We start from the raw sequence: 8,678 nt of genomic DNA, 5'->3' as shown, positions 1-8,678 counted from the left end.
TATTTACCAAGAAAAGTCCAAGTAAGTCCCGAGTCGCTGCAGGCATACGACCCGGCACTTGGGGGCCACAATACTCAGTTTGAATTGTATATGCAAACTACAAAGACCCGGCACACAACCCGACACTTGGGGGCTACATGGTTTGGGGTACAAAGCAATGCCCCTAATCATAGGTTATGACCCAAATGTGAAACCCGGTGTTTCAGGAGTTACACTATCAATAGTCATACAACAAGCCTTAATTTATCATTATATTCTACACTTAAGGCTTGGGGGCTACACAAGTATATATGGTGATGAAGAGACATAGGTACCTCATATTTTTTCTTCAAAAGTGCCACTAGTGCACTCTCAGCTTCCAAGTCTTGAGAAATCTAGGTTAGATATCGTTGATGAAGAGTGTTTGCATCCACGGCCTCAAACGCCCAAAGATGAGAGTCGGCATTCCACCCTTCACGGTGAGGCAACTCATCTTTAGCTATTAATTTTTTCCAAAGTGGTGGATGTTTTCGGCACCGAGTTCTGTCGTTCAGCAGTAACCACCACATCCTCATGAGTAGTAGTGACATCAGTTGGCTTCTCCATAGCCGGGTTACCTTGTATTTCTTCCACCACGGTGGAGTATGGAAGAACTTGAGCATTATCGCCCAGGTCACCACGACCAGGTTCTTCAGCTGTAGCATCTTGAGTGGGTATCTCCATCTCAGAATCTGCTTCGGCAATAGAAGAAGTGCCGAAAACATTGCCTGCAAATAACCAAGGGTCAAATACATTGTGCTAAGTCCAACGTCGCCGTAGGCACGCGACTCGGCACTTGGGGGCTATAGCACATCAAACTTATGATGAGATTATTGAAAGGTGGTAATTGATGGTTGAAGTCCCAAGTCGCTGCAAGCATGCAACCCGACACTTGGAGGCTACACTATTTGATGTTATTTACCAAGAAAAGTCCAAGTAAGTCCCGAGTCGCTGCAGGCATACGACCCGGCACTTGGGGGCCACAATACTCAGTTTGAATTGTATATGCAAACTACAAAGACCCGGCACACAACCCGACACTTGGGGGCTACATGGTTTGGGGTACAAAGCAATGCCCCTAATCATAGGTTATGACCCAAATGTGAAACCCGGTGTTTCAGGAGTTACACTATCAATAGTCATACAACAAGCCTTAATTTATCATTATATTCTACACTTAAGGCTTGGGGGCTACACAAGTATATATGGTGATGAAGAGACATAGGTACCTCATATTTTTTCTTCAAAAGTGCCACTAGTGCACTCTCAGCTTCCAAGTCTTGAGAAATCTAGGTTAGATATCGTTGATGAAGAGTGTTTGCATCCACGGCCTCAAACGCCCAAAGATGAGAGTCGGCATTCCACCCTTCACGGTGAGGCAACTCATCTTTAGCTATTAATTTTTTCCAAAGTGGTGGATGTTTTCGGCGCCGAGTTCTGTCGTTCAGCAGTAACCACCACATCCTCATGAGTAGTAGTGACATCAGTTGGCTTCTCCATAGCCGGGTTACCTTGTATTTCTTCCACCACGGTGGAGTATGGAAGAACTTGAGCATTATCGCCCAGGTCACCACGACCAGGTTCTTCAGCTGTAGCATCTTGAGTGGGTATCTCCATCTCAGAATCTGCTTCGGCAATAGAAGAAGTGCCGGCTTTCTCCTTCAAAATTGCTTTCACTCTGTATCAACAAAGGCATAGTGATGAACAAGGAAAGGAAAAAGAGATAATATGATAAATTCTACAAAAGCTTACCCAATGTTTATGGAGAAAGTTGGTAGCTGGTTGGTGCTTGATTCACCAGATGAAGGTGAACTCATTTGGTAATCCGGGTCTGAAGGATCCAATGGGGTCTTCAGTTGGTCGGCTCTGGGGTAAGGAGTCAAACTCGGTTGTTCTTGCCTGCACGCTCGACAAGAAACTAGCTCATGAGAAAGGCCTTCAGAAGGGTCATCTGAACCAAAGCTCCGGGTCTTCCTCTTTAAACTCTCTGCATGTTGCGTTTTCCTCAAAGATAAGTTTTTGTCCAAGTAAGTAGATGGATGGTAAAATGGTACCTTTCGAACAGCAAGCCGAGTTTTCCTTCTAACAAGTGTTTCAGAGTTAGAGGCACTAGGAGTTACCTCTGTCTCTCCTGCCTTGCTGGTTCCTCTTTGTTCCGGTGAAGAGTCAGCATCAACAAGTTCATTATGAAGACGGCCAAGGGAGTTAAGTTCTTCTACCTCATCCTCCTCATCTTCTTCCTCCTCCTCATTCGACGTTTCATCCTCAGGAGGGTTGGGAGCTTGAGGTTCGGTCTTCCATTAGTGGGAGTTTGCCCGAGTAATGCTACTGCTGCGTTGGGATTTTCCTCGAACAGGAAGGGTGAAGCAATATAGTAGCTGATAAGTATTTCTGTAGGATCGAAAGTAGGTCTAGAGGGGGGTGATTAGACTACTTGACCAAATAAAAATCTAGCCTTTTCCCAATTTTGAGTCTTGGCAGATTTTAACAACTTAACACAAGTCAAGCAATCAACCTACACATGCAATTCTAAGAGTATAGCAGCGGAATGTAAAACATTGCATATGAAGGTAAAGGAAGGGGTTTGGAAAGGCAAACACAATGTAGACACGGAGATTTTTGGCGTGGTTCCGATAGGTGGTGCTATCGTACATCCATGTTGATGGAGACTTCAACCCACGAAGGGTAACGGTTGCGCGAGTCCACAGAAGGCTCCACCCACGAAGGGTCCACGAAGAAGCAACCTTGTCTATCCCACCATGGCCATCGCCCACAAAGGACTTGCCTCACTTGGGTAGATATTCACAAAGTAGGCGATCTCCTTGCCCTTACAAACTCCTTGGTTCAACTCCACAATCTTGACGGAGGCTCCCAAGTGACACCTAAACAATCTAGGAGACACCACTCTCCAAAAGGTAATAGATGGTGTGTTGATGATGAACTCCTTGCTCTTGTGCTTCAAATGATAGTCTCCCCAAAACTCAACTCTCTCACACAGATTTGGCTATGGTGGAAAGATTATTTGAGTGGAAAGCAACTTGGGGAAGGCTAGAGATCAAGATTCTTGTGGTTGGATTGGAATGTATTGGTCTCAACACATGAGTAGGTGGTTCTCTCTCAGAAAATGAATGCTGGAAGTGTAGGCACGTTCTGATAGCTCTCTCACAAATGGAGAGGAGGGTGGAGGGGTATATATAGCCTCCACACAAAATCTAACCGTTACACACAAAAGAGCCAACTCGGTCAGACCGAATGTTTGAACTCGGTGAGACCTATTCAGTTCAAAATGTGAACGTTAGGATTTTTGGTGGGACCGGCATGATCAACTTGGTGGGACCGATGAGCTAGGGTTAGGGCAAAACTTGATCTCAGTTTGATCGATTACTTCAACTCGGTGAGACCGATTTTAGTAACAAGCAAACAGAGAGTTGGTCAGGCAAACTCTGTGGGACCGATCGCTCCTTTGGTGATACCGAAACATTACGAAAGAGAAACAGAGAGTTTGCACTGCGAACTCGGTGGGACCGATCGCTCATTTCGGTGAGACCGAAATGTTACGAAGGGAAACAGAGAGTTTGCAGTCCCATCTCGGTGAGACCGAGATCCCTATCGGTGAGACCAAACTGATTAGGGTTTCTGGCTATGGCTATGTCAAGTGAACTCGGTGGCGCCGGATGAATCTAATCGGTGGGGCCGAGTTTGACTTTTAGGTTTAGGACATGTTTGGATTTGAGAAGATGGTTGAGGGCTTTGGAGCATATCACTAAGCATTTTGAGCAAGTAGACCATTAAGCAACACCTCATCCCCTTTTAATAGTATTGGCTTTCCTATGGACTCAATGTGATCTTGAATCACTAAAATAGAAATGAAGAGTCTTGAGCTTTTGCCAATATTTGTCCTTAGCATTTTGAGGGGTCCACATCTCTAGTCCATGCCATGCCAATCATTGAACTTTCTGAAATAATCATCTTGAAAGGATATTAGTTCAATGAGCTCTATATTGTTATGAATTACCAAAACCACCCAGGGATTAGTAGCACTTTCAATCTCCCCCTTTTTGGTAATTGATGACAACATATAGATCGAAGCTTCGACAAATGATAATAAGAATGAAATATATCATCGCTTTGAGAAGTATGTGATAAGCAAGAGCTCCCCCTAAATTTGTGCAATATTTATGATTTTCTTTTGAATGCAAATGCACAATCGATTAGGCTCATGGATTACTCTTCCATGTCACATACATCTTGGTGGAGCACTCAAAATGATAGAATAAAAATAACATGCACTCATCACCATGACAAATATGATTGATCATACACAAATGATAAGATAGCATCATTCAAGCATATATAATAGAGCATAATATGATCAACCACATGATCATAAAAGAATCTCACAGACAAGCACACATATTGCAGCAAACACAAGCAAATAAGTAGCAAGAGAGACAAATAAGAAGCAGAACACTCTCTCTCGAAGCCTATGATCTATACACTTTCTCCCCCTTTGGCAACAAGTTACCAAAAAGCTCGAAAATGCATAGTGCTATACGACACTCTAAGCACGATCTCCGGGAGCTCCAGAGTGCGAAGATGGCATGGAGAGAACAGCATCTGCAAAGACTTCGATGATGTCTGAGGAACTGGAGGGGTTGCCACTGGAGGGGAAACTGAGGTTGTGGCTGTAGTAGCTGAAGTTGTGGCCCTAGTGTCACTGACTGGCACTGCTGCAGACCTTTGTGCTCTAGGCACCCTCTGATAAGCATCTGTAGTAGATCTTTCTCCCCTCTCCTCTGCTTCTTCTTGGAGTTGCTCAACTACAGTCTGTATCTCTGTGACCTTCAAGTCTAGATCATAAAACTTGGTTTCAATGATTCTCTCAAGACTCTCTTGGTTTTGAGTTAGGGTGGTTAGTCCTTTCTCAATTCTAACTGTGGCTTCAAGCAGATAGCTAAGCTGGTCCTGCTTGGTCTTGAGATTTGCAGCTGAGGGATCTGGAATCTTTGAAGCCTTTTCTGCCTTTGCCTTCTCTCTCTTCTCTTGATCCTCAACAGAAGTAGGATCCGAAGCATCCATAACAACTGTGTTATCCTCAAATTCTGTCCTCGAGGGAAGGTGCTCTCTGTCCAGCAAGTATGTGCCTGTGCCCATCTTGGAATTAATGAGCATTTGAATATGTGGAGCATAGCCACATGATCTCTTCTGATCAGCTGTAGTCCTCTTAACTGTCTCAATTATCAAGGTCATCACCTTGAACTTCTCTGGCACATCAAACATATGCAACAAGTTAATTGAATGCCCTTTGATCATCCTATGATCTCTAGACTTGGGCAGCAGAGTGTGCCTAAGTATAGTGTTAATGGTGGTCAATCCTAACAGCAGATAGTAAATTGACCCAAACTTGTGAGTCTCCAAGGCATCATCTGGTATTTCCTTGTACATGTGTGTGATACCCCACAAGTATAAGGGATCGCAACAGTTTTCGAGGGTAGAGTATTCAACCCAAATTTATTGATACGACACAAGGGGAGCCAAAGAATATTCTCAAGTATTAGCAGTTGAGTTGTCAATTCAACCACACCTGGATAACTTAGTATCTGCAGCAAAGTATTTAGTAGCAAACTAATATGATAGTAATGGTAACGGTAACAAAAGTAACGGTAGCAAAAGTAATATTTTTGGTGTTTTGTAGTGATTGTAACAGTAGCAACGGAAAAGTAAATAAGCGAAGAACAATATGTGAAAAGCTCGTAGGCATTGGATCGGTGATGGAGAATTATGCCGGATGCGGTTCATCATGTAACAATCATAACATAGGGTGACACAGAACTAGCTCCAATTCATCAACGTAATGTAGGCATGTATTCCGAATATAGTCATACGTGCTTATGGAAAAGAACTTGCATGACATCTTTTGTCCTACCCTCCCGTGGCAGCGGGGTCCTAGCGGAAACTAAGGGATATTAAGGCCTCCTTTTAATAGAGTACCGGAACAAAGCATTAGCACATAGTGAATACATGAACTCCTCAAACTATGGTCATCACCGGAGTGGTCCCGATTATTGTCACTTCGGGGTTGCTGGATCATAACACATAGTAGGTGACTATAGACTTGCAAGATAGGATCAATAACTCACATATATTCATGAAAACATAATAGGTTCAGATCTGAAATCATGGCACTCGGGCCCTAGTGACAAGCATTAAGCATAGCAAAGTCATAGCAACATCAATCTCAGAACATAGTGGATACTAGGGATCAAACCCTAACAAAACTAACTCGATTACATGATAGATCTCATCCAACCCATCACCGTCCAGCAAGCCTACGATGGAATTACTCACACACGGCGGTGAGCATCATGAAAATGGTGATGGAGGATGGTTGATGATGACGACGGCGACGGATTCCCCTCTCCAGAGCCCCGAACGGACTCCAGATCAGCCCTCCCAAGAGGTTTTAGGGCTTGGCGGCGGCTCCGTATCGTAAAACGCGATGAATCCTTTTCTCTGATTTTTTTCTCCCTGAAAGCAAATATATAGAGTTGGAGTTGAGGTCGGAGGAGCTCCAGGGGGCCCACGAGGTAGGGGGCGCGCCCTAGGGGGGAGGGCGCGCCCCCACCCTCGTGGCTAGGGTGTGGGCCCCCTGGTCTTCATATTTTGCAAGGATTTTTTATTATTTCCAAATAGACGTTCCGTGGAGTTTCAGGTCATTCCGAGAACTTTTGTTTCTGCACATAAATAACACCATGGAAAGTCTATTGAAAACAGCGCTAGTTCGGGTTAGTTCCATTCAAATCATGCAAGTTAGAGTCCAAAACAAGGGCAAAAGTGTTTGGAAAAGTAGATACGATGGAGACGTATCAGTGTGCCATGGAGTTGTGGTCTTTCCTAGGCTTGGCATAGATATCAGCGTCTTCATCAGCCTCTGCAGGAGCATGGATCAGCTCAGCCCACTCAGCAATAGAAGATTTGTACCTTGTACCCTCTGTCATCCAGACAATCTTGCCATCTGGGTAGAAGTGAGATGTTGAGTAGAACTGCATCACCATCTCATCATTCCATTTGGTCAGTTTGTGACCCACAAAAGCATCAACTCCATTCATTCTGAAGCTCTCATGAACTCCAGGAAAGTGGTCTTCATTATCATCAATGTATGTCCAATCAACCCATCTCATGTCACTGACAATGGGCTTCTTGTCCAGGAGGACTGTCTCATAGAAGTCCTGTTGTTCCTTGGTGTGGAACCTATAGTCTACATCAGTTCTTCTCCTTGTTGCATATGGATCTGTTTGCCTCCATAGTCTGAGACCTGCATCTTTCCTTAACTTCATGTTCTCTGCAATAGGATGGTTGTCATCCTGATCAGGTATCTTGGGCTTGAGCTTTCTGAGCACTTGAGCCTCTTCATCTTCCTGAACCTCAGGCACTCGGGCCTTGTTCTTCTCTGCAGCAGGGATGTTCCTGGTACTTCTCTTAGGTGCAGATTGCTTAGGAGCATTCTTGGGCTTGGATGTTGCAGCCCCAGACTTGATTGCATCTTCCACCAACTTTTGTGCTTTGGGAGCTAGTCCAGCATCTTCTTCCTCATCCTCATCAGACTCCTTCATCATAGAAGGTTTTCCAATCACTCTAGCCATGGTCTTCTTGTCCCTTTCCTTCCTCTTCTTGCCCCCAGCAGCCTCTTCTTCTGTTGATTTTGTGGTTTCAAGAGTGGAGGCTCTGGATTTGGACATGGGCTTCCTCTGAGCAGGAGCCTTCTTCTTCATGCCTGGCTTAATGCCAGCAGCAGCAACTTGCTCTTTCTTGATCAGCTTCTTCTTGGAAGTGACCTCCTCATTAGCAATATAATCCTCATCTTCAGTTTCCGAGGTTCTCTTCTTCTTGTGCCTAGTAGCAGCCTTAGGCAGATTGCTCGGTGTGCTTCTGCTTCCATCATCTGAGCTGCTTGAGGGACTAGTGCCCTCATTGAGGTTTTGGTGCTCCTCTGACCTGTTCTGGCTGTCACTCTGGTCTGACATTGCTGAAACTGACCCTGTGAACAGATGGGTATAGTAGAGTAGATGAGCATCACAAAGTACAGCTGTTTTGGCAAAAAGAGTGACTCAAAAACTTAATTTTAGTTTTCTCCAGAAACCATTTCGAAGCTACCGATTAGACGAACTCGGTGATACCGAAGCAACTTTAGAGTCTAAACATGTGAAATCGGTCAGACCGAGACATAGTTCGGTGACTTTGAGATGCTAGGGTTTCACTGAGAAAGTAAACTCGGTCACACCAATTCGTACACTTCGGTCAGACCGAGTAGACATGTGCAATGGCCTGGGCCAAATCGGTGAGACCGGATCTTTCAAATCGGTCGGTCCGAGATGAGTTCGGTGGAAACCTAACCCTAAGTTTTTTGGATCAAAACTAATCTAAAGGAAGTTTTAATTGGATAAGACTATTTCAATCGTGGAAAGAATCATGGCATTGTCTTTGTGCTAAGAATCGGAGTTTAGAAAGCACAAAGGGTCGAGTTCGTACCCTAGCTTGGTGATGAACCCGCGAGGGCGACAACGGCGGCGAATATTTCCGTTGACGGCGGAGGACACTAGCGGCAGGAGGTCGCATGCGACGAGGAGATGATGCGGAGACCATGAGTCAGCAGAGATGGA

The sequence above is a fragment of the Aegilops tauschii genome, chromosome 4 (genome assembly GCF_002575655.3).
Source record: "Aegilops tauschii subsp. strangulata cultivar AL8/78 chromosome 4, Aet v6.0, whole genome shotgun sequence".
In the NCBI taxonomy this organism is placed as follows: domain Eukaryota; kingdom Viridiplantae; phylum Streptophyta; class Magnoliopsida; order Poales; family Poaceae; genus Aegilops; species Aegilops tauschii.
This window is presented reverse-complemented; position numbering follows the sequence as displayed.